Source organism: Arvicanthis niloticus, chromosome 21 (assembly GCF_011762505.2).
Source record: "Arvicanthis niloticus isolate mArvNil1 chromosome 21, mArvNil1.pat.X, whole genome shotgun sequence".
NCBI classification, from domain to species: domain Eukaryota; kingdom Metazoa; phylum Chordata; class Mammalia; order Rodentia; family Muridae; genus Arvicanthis; species Arvicanthis niloticus.
Window position 1 is genome coordinate 43,384,198 of NC_047678.1, and position 12,635 is coordinate 43,396,832.

A 12,635-nucleotide genomic window follows, 5' to 3' on the forward strand; every position below is an offset into this window, starting at 1 on the left:
TATAAGAAACTATTTGGAATAAGACTTCCATTTTGAATAAGGGTTGAGTAGAGTTTAAGTTCCCAAGACCTCCCTCTCCCTGGGAACTGACATCCTATTTAGCAGAAAGAGACATGTACATGGGTAACTGACATCCTGGTTGGCAAGTTAGGACATGAATGTTAGACAAGTCCCATCCTGGTTGACAAGTTAAGACATGAATGTTAGACAAGGCAAGTCTCCCGTCACAGTAGACTATCCCAATCAATGGGAACAGGATAAATGTACAACAAAGACATGTTCCTAAGGAAACCTCCTATCCCTAAATCCTGGTGGGCAGAATAACTTGGCATGGATGTTTATGGATCTCAAGTGTAAAAAGCCCCATGGGATCTTGATTCAATGTCACAGTCAGTTCCCAAGTCTGACCCGTGGCCTTGATCATTCAATCCTGGGGTGTGATGTTCAATAAACCATCTTTATTTGACTGAAATTGGTGTTTAAGTGGTTTGTGCCATTAGGCAGAGTTGCATATTACTAAACAAACACATTGTTTCCCAGGGAAAGTATCAAGAGGGAGAGAACTATCAAAAATGTTCTTTGACAAGTTGAGCCTAAGGAACAAGTTACTTTATTTACAACTCATTTCTCCCACATTTGCTTAACTGACTTCCATGGTTGAATCAGTTGTCACTGACTTTCTGGAAAGTCATTCCCAGATGTGAAGATTAATGATGGTCCAGACAACAGCAGCAAATTTGAGATGAGGAAAGCAAGAAGTCATATGTTTGGTGACCAAACTGTACCACTAGTTAAGATCTCCTGAGATGATATTCTGGGTCTTGGAAAAAAGTACCAGCTAGTTATGAGCATCCTCTGTCACATGGAGGAATGGGAAAAGTCAAGAAAATGTAGGCAGCTAGACCTGCTTGCTGCAGGAGAGAAATGGTGAACTGAGATGTGAGTTTTAAAATAGATCCTGTGGGTCTAGCAGTAGGTAAAAGCACTTGCCACTAGTCTTGATTCTGGATTTGATCCCCAAGCCCAACATGATGGAAAGAGAGAATCGGTTCATCTTTCTCAGGAACAGTTGTCCTCTGACCTCTGTATGTGTGTTGTGCCATGTATGACGCATAAAATAAACACATGTATCATTTCTTTTTTAAAATTTAAAATAGGCCCTGTGAATGGCTGGCTCATGCTGAGGCTGATACAGGAGGATCATAGGTTTGAGGGCATCCTGTACTATGCATAGACTCTGTCTCAATTAAGAAAACAAAGTCATAGAACAGGATAGACTCACCTCATTTTGACTTCTTTTGAAACTCTTCTACAAAGGCTAAAAGAACAGAGATTTTTAAAAAGCACAGACGTTTACACAGGTCGAGAAGAAAAATAGCAGCAAAACTGATCCTAGAGGCTGGAAAGAGAGTGAACAGGCTGTAAATCAGCCTTGGGAACAGAGAGAAAGTAGAACCCCAATCTAGCAAGGAGGAGGTTGACAACAGGATTTACACTGTGAAATCCTCAAAAGAAAAGAAAAGAAGAGAAGAGAAAAGAAAAGAAAAGAAAAGAAAATTGACTCAGAAAATGGCAGCTCGAATTCCGGAACTGGGGTTGAGAAGGTGTTTTTAGTTATTGCTGCTAAAATAAGGAAGGCTGGCAGAGAGCTGCAGAGAGATCCTATAGTTAGCTGCTGGAGCCGTTTCCTGCCTTCTTCCTGGCTGAGCAACTGCTTCTGGAGACACAGAATTCTCGGGATTTGTGCTCAGAGCTGCTGGCATAGCTGAGGGCCTGGAAGTATTCTAAAGATAGATTCAGAAAATGTATGCATCTAGAACGTTGGGGGTTCAGGGCCTGCCAGCTGCTCATCCTCCCTGCTGGATCTTTTCAAAATATGAGCAGGCCCCTGACCGAACCTGACCCTCGGGGAGCTGGCCAGCCCCTTCCATGAAGATCCTAGCTCATTCATCTACCCACAATGCACCTCTCACTTCTTAACTCTCACCACAACTGACATCTGAGGAAAACTTTGAAAATTGACTTATTAAATAAGAAAAACTAGCACAGTGGGGAAAGACTATACAGAAGAAGATGAAAGAGCAAAGTCAGACAAAAATGATTGCTAGCTCCCTTAGCAAGTTATAGGCAACATTGTAGCTATGAAATAGAAACAGGTTATAATAAAACAGCATAGGGAGATTTGTTCAGTTTTATTTTGTTCTTGTGTTTGTTTTTCCAGGCAGGGTTTCTATGTGTAGCCCTGGCTTTTCTAAAACTCAAATCTGTAGGCCAGGTTGGCCTCAAACTCAGAGATCTGCCTGCCTCTGCCTCTCCAGTGCTAGGATTAAGGGTGTGTGCCACACTGCCACCTGGCTAAATTTTTCTTTCTTTCTTTCTTTCTTTCTTTCTTTCTTTCTTTCTTTCTTTCTTTTTTGCTTTGTTTAGGGAAATTTAAAATTTTTGGGAAAAAAAATGCAACAGTAGTACATGTTTTTAAAACCAAGCAGGCATGCTGTGTGTGCAGCTGAGCAGGAGAGGGCTTGTTCAGCACACAAAAGACCTGAGGGAAGAACATCGAGCTCGAACTCAGGAACTCCAGTAGGTTCCCTGGAAAATAACAGATAAAACAAGAGGTCACCAACAGTGACATTCAATCAGGGAAGAGTGACATGAGCTTCCAGATTTGACATCCTATGGAGTGTCCTGAACAGCAACTATCATGGACTCTCATTAAGACACACCGTGGTGAGATTTCAGAAACCTCTAACAAACAGATTCTATAACTTCCAGAGATAAGAAATGGGCCTTTCCAAAAAGAACAAGCACGACTGTCACTTGGATTTGTCTAAGCTGGAAGACAATACTTTCAAAAACTTGAAAGAGGCTGACTTCTTAAGATTATGGGTCCCATACACCTTTTTATAGGACAATACTAAGGGACACATTCCATTAAAATAAGAATAGGCAAGGGCTGGCAAGATGGCTTAGTGAGTACTTGTTGTCAAGCCAGACAAGCTGAGTGGGTGGTCTAAGATCCACATGGTGGAGGCTGAGAACCAATTCCTCAAAGTTGTCTTCCTACTGCAACATGTATACCATGGTCTACTTGTGCCTGCACACACATACAAATAAATAAGTGGAATACAGTTTCTGAAAAAAAAAAATTACACGAAACATAGGCAGGATGGACACAAGTTTCTACAAGTTAAAACTGATCAGCTTTAAAAAAGTTACAAATTTATTTTGTCTTTTTTTTTTTTTTTTTTTTTCAGAGCTGAGGACCAAACTCAGGGTCTTGTGCTTTCGATCTACCACTAAGCTAAATCCCCAACCCCGAGACAGATACAAAATCCATTTCTTTAGAATAAGGAAAGAAGTCACAACAAATTACAAACTTGGAAACAATTTTGAAAGATCACAAATGTCTCCAAATTCAGGAAAGTTCAGGAAACATAGTGCTTTTACCAGTAACTGCTTTTTATTTCAGGTCATTTTAAAAGGTACATTGTATTTATTTAATTTGTACATGAAAATGCCTGTAACATAGTTTGCATGTGGAGGTCAGAGAATAATTGGTCTTCTTTTTCTATCACATGGGACTATAAATTGAACTCAGGTTGTCAGGCTTTTGTTTTTTGCTGTTTTGGTTTGGTTTTTGTTTTGTTTTGAGACACTGTTTTTGAGTGCCCTGGCTGTTCGAGACTGCCCTTGAACTTACAGAGATCCACCTATCTCTGCCTCCCTGAGTGCTGGCATTCAAGGCATGCACCACCATACCTGGCTCAGGTTGTCAGGTTTAATGGTGAGAGTCTTTTCTCTTTGAGCCACCTCACTGGCTCTTTTACATATTTTTTTTTCCTCCTAAACAAGTTTTAGTATTCAGCCTTGGCTGTCCTGGAGCTTGCTATGTAGACTGGCCTCAAACTCACAGAGATCTGCCTGCTTTTGTCTCTAAAAAACTCATTGGCTGTTTCTGGCTCTTCCCACTTTGAGCTGCATTCATCTTCCTGAACTACCCATAGACTTCTGATGTTGACCAGGTTTGGGCAAGTCATAAGGGGATACCTCTCTGGACTTGTTCTTGTGACTCAGCCCAGTGGGTAGATGGAGGAATCATCGAAGCCATTACTACAGTAGTAGGTTACACGACAATTGAACTATAAGGTGACTGTGAATTAGGTAAACACCTCTTGCCAAACCTCAGTGAAATGTATCATCAAGAATTTAACATTCCCTTAGTCAGGTCCCAAAGCTCCTGAAGTCATTCAATAATACTATATTCTATAGGAAACTGTGATAGTGTGGAGGGAAAGGGGAGAGAGAGAGAGAGAGAGAGAGAGAGAGAGAGAGAGAGAGAGAGAGAGAGAGAGAGAGAATATCCAGAAAACAGCCTTGGGTGCCATTCCTTAGGTGTCTGCCTTTCCTTTCCTTTCTTTTTCTTTCTTTTCCCCTCCTTCCCTCCCTTCCTTTCTCCCTTTCTCTTCCTCCTTCTTCTCTTCCTCCTCTTTCATTAGAATGAGTCTTTTACTGGCTCCAAGTAAGTTAGGCTGGCTGGCAGTGAGCCCCAGGGATCTTGCTTGTCTTTGCCTCTCCAGCAAAGGAACACTACCATGCCTGGTTTTTATGTAGATTTGTCTGGGTTCTGAGACTGGAACTTTGTGCTTGCAAGGTAAGTGCTTTACTGACTGAGATATCTCTTTTTAAGCTTTGGGTCTCTTTTTTAAAAAAATATATTTATTTGATTTAATTTTATGTGTGCCCGAGTATATGTCTGTGCACTATGTATGTACAGGAGACTGCTATCAGAAGACCTGTCTGATCCCCTAGAGTTAGAGGTATGGATGCTTGTGAGCCACTGTGTAGATGCTAGGGACTGAACCCTGGTCCTCTGCAAGAGCAGTAAGTGGTCTTAAAAGCTGAACCATGTCTCAGCCCTGCCTCCACCTCTTTAAACACTTAGTTTCTTGGACTCAAGCCTTATCTTAAGCACAGGAGATGCTGCTGGTGCTGGGAAAACAGATGCTAGTCATCACATTGGGAAAGACTTTTGATGAACATGAGTAGATGGGATGACTTGGCAGCTGCTAACACGAACATGCCACACCCCTCTGGTTTGTTTGTTTGTTTGTGTTTTGTTTTGTTTTGAGACACTATAGCTAAGACTGGCCTGGGATTCACTTTGCCTCAAACTCATACAGTTCCTCCTACCTCGGCCTCCTCCCAAGTACTGGGCTTAGAGGTGTGTGCGGCTAAAAGAGAACCCTGGAGACAAACTTCTTTAAGGCTTCCTTTACACCTGGAAGTGTCAGCGCTCAGGCAGGAAGCTGTCTTCCTCTTACTCATCTTTACATTCCTGTTTGGTTAAGGAGAGCTTAACAAACAGAAGACCCATGAACCAATCTGGCCAAGAACTCGTAGATTGCCCTGCTACCCAACTATTGTTCGAACTTTGCAACTCTGAGTAAATCCAGCTGCCATTTTAAAAGAGGCTAGGGGCTAGAGCCATGGATGGCTCAGGGTTAAGAATACTTACTGTTGTGTTGGAATGGTGACTTGCATCCAGATAGACCACACCAGCCCAAAGCAGTTCCATGTGGCAGAGGGTTGTCATGGCAATAGATGTCGCCTATGTGTGACATTCCTGAATTTGGAACAGGTTTGCCAAGCTGGCTCTGGATACCAACACTTACTGTTCCTCTAGAGGACTGAGGTTCAGTTCCCAACACCCATACTGGACATCTCAGAACTACTTGTAACTCCAGCTCTAGAGGACCTGATACCGTGTGGGCCCCTTCCAACCCCAAACACATTATCTGGGGTTTACTCAGTAGTAGGTTGCTTGTCCATGAGACACTTTATTTGCTCACTGTATCCCCTCCTCCCAAAAAAGGAAGGAGGATAATAGAGCCTCTGGCTTCCCAAACAAGGCCATGGTGGTCCAATCTGGACCCAGACCTGTTGGACTGGTTGGAGACAGCTAGGTCAGGACTTAATCAGATTGGAACAAAGAGAGAGGAAATGTCAGTCTGAGTCTGGCAGAAGCTTCTTTGAATGAAATGGTTCAATCTGGTTTGCAGAGGGAGATTCTTTCAGGGCACAAACAGTTCTTAATGTTGCAAATGCCCGGTGCAGTTTGAGAGGAACAGGTCATAATTTGGATGAAGACCCCTTTGTGAACCTGACACAGAGGAGTTCTTCTCTCAGGCCTTAATTTTGCGGGTAATTTGCCCTAGGGGAACCACCTGGTGCACTTTTAATCTTAGGATGAGTAACACAGGTTAAGAAAAATCTTCCTTGAGCCATGAACGCACTGTCACAGGCTGGGGGCTGAGTGAACTCATGCATGTGACTCAGGAACTCCACAGCAAGCAGGGAGCACCTCTGTGGTCACCCCAGAGTGACCCAAAGCCCAGACAGGCACAGCACTCCATGAATTGCACCATCCAAGAGGTCAGTGTACCAAGCAAGGGGCAGAACAGGGAAGCACAGAGCTAGAGACAGCTCCTTCCTAAGCTTGTGCAACTGGCTCTCAGTCACCTGCCTGTGGGGGAGAGGGAGCCAGACCTGTTAGTTCTGGAGACCACACCGCCCTCGGATATGACCCAGAGCCTTGTCAGGCCCAGCTTGCCAGCCTTACTTCTTCTTTTGCTGTTGTTGCTTTGTGTGTAGAAAGGGGATAACTGTTATGTGCGTGTGAGGTTTTCAGGGATTTCCCTCCTGGCAGAGAGGGAGTTAAGTAGTGTAACCACAGTGCTTGGGTCTCACCCAGCTGATGCCTTATGACGCCTTTCTTATGGACATGGCTCTAGAGAAGATACATGGCAAAGTTAGGTCACATAGCAGGGGACCTTCAGAGTAGAACCCAGGTGTTCCTCCAGTGTTGCGACCTGGCTCCACTCTACCTGGCTTGAGACAAAAGACTTAACAATGCCTGAATAGTTACTATGTTGTGGCCTGCTCCGCTCTGCCAGGCTTGGCCTTTCAAAGGCTGGGATTAAAGGCGTTTGCCACCACTGCCCATCTTCAAACTGCCGCTTAGGTCTTCCGGTCAGGGTCTAGAGAGAGAGAGAGAGAGAGAGAGAGAGAGAGAGAGAGAGAGAGAGAGAGAGAGGATAAGGGGAAGAGATGCAAGGAATGGAGACAAGACAGAGGTTCTGATCAAGTCTCAAGTCTTTTTTATTGAAGGGAAATCTGGGGTATTTATACACTTTGCCACGCCCCTTGTAGGCATGTGGATATGATGGAAGCCTTGGAGGCGTGGCTAGCATGTGGATAGCTGCTTTCTAGCTGCTTTCTGCTAAAAGTTGGCTCCCAACTGGGCTGGCACATCTGGCTTGCACATCTGGCTGTCCAGCTTCCCGTGCCTACCCCACTCTCTCATCACTTGCAGCCTCCAGTGACAACACTGCACAGCCTGGCTTCTAAACCACTGCTGCTATGACTTTTCTTTCCAGACTGGCCAAAGACCCTCATTGCCTTAGTCATTGCAGTGTGGAGGTTGGTGACAGGAAGATACCTGGCAGCAAAGTGAGAAGGGATGGGAGAAGATGGTAGGGTAAGGTGGTGATCCTTTTACCTCAGTCTCCCTCAAGCACCACCATACCTGGTTGTCTGGTGGTTTTCTCTTGGCTATACTAGGGTCACTGGCTCTGGACCAGGAAGACTGAAGAGATTAAATGATAATTTAGTTTATCTTACCAGAGCACAAACTATTAATACAGCTTTGTAGTTGCTGGATGCCAGCCAACATGGTGTTTACTGGGAATCTCTGTCATTCCCATGGTTGTTTTGGGGAGGAATTTGCCACACGCCTCTCCTGCTGGACTCCTCTTTTTACACCAGAAGAGTATAGGGGCAGGCGTAGAGCACTTGGGGAGCCATCTTGTTAGCATTAAATAATGGCTTTCTTTATGACACCCTCTCCCTTTTTTCCCCTTGAAAATTAAAAACAAACAAACTTACACATTTGTGTATTTTTTCTTTGTGCCTGAGCACGCATGTACAATGGAGCACATGTGGAGATCAGGACAGCCAGTGGGAGTCACTTGTCTTCTACAGTGGGGTCTGGGGTTTGAACTCAGGTTGTCAGACTTGGCAGCAGGCACTTCTGCCCACCAAACCATCACAGTTTCATATGTAAATATCATTCTGTCTTGCTCATATTCTTCTCTCTTTTCCTTCTTTCCAGCTTCTTCCTGGTTCCTTTACCCTAAAACAGTCTCCCTTCTGCTTTCATGTCAAACACATACTGCAATGAGAGAAACATTCCCCCCATTATTCTCTCTTTTTTCTCCCCCTCCCTCCCCTCGGATCTCCCCCTCCACACACAGTCCATGTTTGGCATATATATGCATGCATTTATATTTAAATCTAGATTTCACAAATGAGAAAAAACTTTAAATGAAGATGGGAGGGGGAGTAGCTCCTCATTAACTCAGCGAGAAGCTGGTGATTGGTGGGAGTAGAAGCTGTGCTGTGATTGGTCCAAATTCAAGCCTTATTTGCATGCCACTTCACCTTCCCAGATGTTCAGCTCACTTTCTGAAACAGCTGTGCTGCTGCTGAACCAGCCTGCCTCCATCTTAGGCTTAAAGCTATTTTATAGTAAGGACAGGCTAGGTTCATTCCTGTTTATGATTAAACCTCTGTTTCTCAAGGATTGGGCTCTGCCTCAACTGTAAGCTTAACTACAAATGGTTCTGTACTGCCTGTTCCAGGAAACGACAACCGTGTGCCTTTGTTTTTAAAAGTTAATATAACCATCTTGCAACCCTATCTTTGTTTCAAAAAGTTGTTATGACTACTTTGTTATTTTCTACTTCTGTAACCCTGACTATTTTGCTCCCCCATTTAGAAACTCCCTATCCTGAGCTATAAAAACCTTATCTTTCTCACATCCAATGCTAACCTCTTGAATCTTGCCTTAGGGAGAGATAGCCCATGTACGTGAATTTTTTTAAAAAAGCTATCTTTAGTTAATTGCTTGCTTTAATTAATCTGGCCACGATGATTTGGGTCAGTGGTCTTTCTCCACAAGTCTTTGGGAGTAACCTGCCTCTTGCCTCTGACTCACTGAAGCCAATAAGAGGCTTCTCATGAACGGTCTTTTCTTCATCACAGGTAGAGCTGGCTGAGGGGCTAACACAAAGGAGACAATGGTGCGAAGTACAACAATGGAAACCTGGACACCGTGGTAGAGGTGAAAGGGTTCTGAAGAGTTCCAGAGAGTAACTGGAGGCAGAAACAGGGAGGGTGAGGGTGGGAGAGGCCCCTGAGATAAGGAAGATCAGCAGAAGCAGCCAAGAGGAAATGGGGAGCTATGACTGAGGAATGTGGAAGGTTGTGGGGAGCAGAAGACCAGTGTGGGGAGCTGAGGAAGCTGGGAGTGAATGTGTGTGGCTAACATAGGCACTGCCATGTCAAGGGTCCCAGCCTCAGACCCCTTGGAAAATAGCAAAGCCTTCTCAGGGTTTCTTGTGTAAATGTTGATAGTGAGAGCCAAGAAACGTTCACCATAGCGTCCTACCCCCAGATATTTGCAGCTTAAAGATAGGGCTCCCCTACAGGGACTGCTCCTACTGAGATTAACTAACCCTGTCTTTTTTATTTAGCTGTATGCCCCAAACCCTGACACCTTGTTTATCTGCAATTAATAACCCCACCTCCTTGTTCAGCTGTATGCAATTATCCTGCCTCTCTCTTCAACCATATATAAAAAGCATGCTTCGCTTCCAAGGTCCTGTGGTTTCTCTATCTGAGACTTTGGACCACTCAATCGTAGCTGTTTCTGTGTCTGTGCGTCCTTGTTCTCTTGCTACCCCTTAAGAGCTGAGAGTCCTGATATCCAAGAACCAAGTACTGTTAACTCTGGATGCTATTGGGACATAGGGTCTCCACACCTAATCTTATAAGAACCATAATGCTGTCACCACCAAGGCCAGCTGCTGTCACAAGTCCTGGCCTCTATGTGTGGGCCCTCAGCACTCAAAGGCTTTGAGCTGTCAATCAGAGAAGCTGCCTATTTCAGGCTTCAGAGACTGACTGGGCTTCCGAGTCTATGCTTTCTCCTATCCTTCCTATGCCTGGCTGCTGGGCAGGATTTTATGTTCACTGGTGATCTCCCCATGGCTGTCTCTTTGTTATTCAGAACATCTGCTTCATCTTTCTTCTGAGAATTCTGCTGAGTATAAAGGTTCTGTCGCCAAAAATGAGTCCTGACAGATAAAATGACATCTATGTTTGGTTTCACGGTATTTTACATACCATAGCAGACCTGGCCTCCAGATTCTCCCATCATCCCTCAGTCCCTACCTGGCATACCCTGCCCCAACCCTGAACTTTATAGCCCAGGGGCTGGGCTGCCCTTCTGTGTTCTCTCTCTCTCTCTCTCTCTCTCTCTCTCTCTCTCTCTCTCTCTCCTCTCTGTGTGTGTGTGTGTATGTGCCTGCTTTTTCTTTCTCTCTCTTCCCCTTCTCTTCTCTCTCTCTTCCCAAGGAGACTTCCCTGGCCTCCTACCTTGGGAGCCTGGGAGCAGCTTCCCAATCAACCTGTATTTAATTTAATCTAATCTAGTTTAAATTGGCTCATTTCACCAGCAGAGAAATAATTTATTAGTCTAGAAACTGTGAACCTGCCACTTCTAATCTTCCCTGAAAGACTGCTATGGCCTGGCCAGGAGCTGGGACTCTGTATCCCATGGGCTGAGGAGGGAGGCTCTTGTGTGGCGCTCTAGCTCAAGCTTTGGGGTCTCAGGTCCTATCCTCAAGCCCAGTCCCAGCGGTAACTGCCAGGCTGCAGTGGGAAGCCAGGCCATACCTGACAAGGGCAAGAGAAGGTTGAGAAAGGCAGGCTAGGCTTCCTTAGAGAAGGAAGCCTGTGCTAAGTGAAACATCAAGGTAGGGTGTTCCATCAAGGTAGGGTGTTCCATCAAAAGATGCCTGACGTTTCCCTCTCTATTCCATTCTGTTCCCATCCTGTTCCCTTCGCCCACACTTCCCAGCCTTCTTTCCCACATCAGTTTCTGAGCTATGAGTGTCTGGAAGGCTATGCAGCTGGCTTTCCTCCTCCTACCTGTTAGAACACAGGCCTGCTGTTTAAGACCATGGTCACTGTTAAGAGGCTTTATCCCACAGTGCAGAAGTCCGGCCACACTTCCCTGCAGCTCTCTCTCTGGGACAGTTAGGAAGCAGTCTTATGTTATCTGACTTTTCCATGTTCTTTGTTATGCAGGCTATGTTGAACTAAATCACATGATGTGAGACATGTAGCTCCTGCCTCCTCCCCCTTTCCCCCACTCCCCCCTCCCCGAATCTCAGACCCATAAAGATCAAATATTTCCTTTGTTCTTGGGATTTTACTCTTGGATTTTCTCTGAAGAGGCTCTTCTGGCCTCACTCCCATCCTTCTCAAAGCTACCTTTATCTCTCTCTCTCTCTCTCTCTCTCTCTCTCTCTCTCTCTCTCTCTCCCACCCCGTCTCTCTTTAATTAATTAATTAATTTTATTTATAAGTACACTGTAGCTGTCTTCAGACGAACCAGAAGAGGGCATTAGGCCCTATTACAGATGGTTGTGAGCCACCATGTGGTTGCTGGGAATTGAACTCAGGACCTCTGGAAGAGCAGTCAGTGCTCTTAACCACTGAGCCATCCCCCTAGTCCCTCTTCCTATCTCTTTTCTAATAAAGTTCCTCTCTAGATTTTAAAAACAAGCCTCTCCTTCTCTCCTTCCCTTTAAAGTTTCTGTCAAGTCTGACCTGTGTGTGTGTCCATGCATATGTGTGGATGTGTGCATATGTGTGGATGTGCGTACACGTGTGTGCATGTGTGTACATATGTATGCACGTGTGCATGTATGTTTGTGCATGTGTGAGTGTGCATACATGTGCATGTGCATGTGCGTGTGTGTGTGCCTGTGTGTGCATGCTCTAGCACCTTGAGGCCTGATTATGGTTTTGAAATCCTTTCTCTTAATAAACCTATTTCTAAAGAGAACGTAACAGCTTTCCTTTCCTAGACTGAAGGATGCTGATCTTCTGTTGCTGCTATGACACACACACACATCCCCACACCGGCATCACTTACCTGTTCACTTCAGTGGGTAAAGGTATAACGCAGTCAGCTCGGCGACTGCCCACAGTGGCCTCTTCACTGCTTTCCCCAAGCCTGGGGCTTTATTTTATTATTATTTTTAATCCATCTTTCAATCAGCCATCCTTCTTTCCTTTAGTTTTCTTTTAATATTTGTGTTTTTGGCTTTCTGTCCCCCTCTCCCACCGAGGGTATTTTGGTTGTCTGTTTGGTGGTGGTTTTGTTTTTCAGCATAGGAAGCTTGCCCTTCCCTCTCCACACATAGGAAGCAGCACCACCTGTTTTGACGGGCTCCTTCAGGGAAGCACCCTGGCCCTGCTCTGCACACCCCAGCTGCCTCAGGAAATACTTGTGACTCCAGGTGGGGCAGCTAGCAGGTGGCAATATCAGAGAGACTAGTGGGGTGTATTGAGAAATCTGTTTACAGGGTGTGGGCAGGTATAAGGAAATAGCCAGGAGGCCTGTTGTATCAGGGCCTACACCATCTAATCTGAAACTTTACACCCTTTTTACCAGGGTCCTATTAAACATGAAATCATTTACATGTTAATGAGATGGACATATC

General features: G+C 44.9%; 1 long non-coding RNA gene across 1 annotated transcript; it reads right to left on the minus strand.

The window, feature by feature from the left end:
- Nucleotides 1-2,173: 2,173 nt before the first annotated feature.
- LOC143435355 (uncharacterized) lies at nucleotides 2,174-12,398 on the minus strand. Its single transcript, XR_013105586.1, has 3 exons — nucleotides 12,065-12,398; nucleotides 7,945-8,230; nucleotides 2,174-2,589 (listed from the first exon to the last, which is right to left on the minus strand). It is a non-coding gene; the product is annotated as an uncharacterized LOC143435355 (long non-coding RNA).
- Between the last annotated feature and the right edge of the window lie 237 nt (nucleotides 12,399-12,635).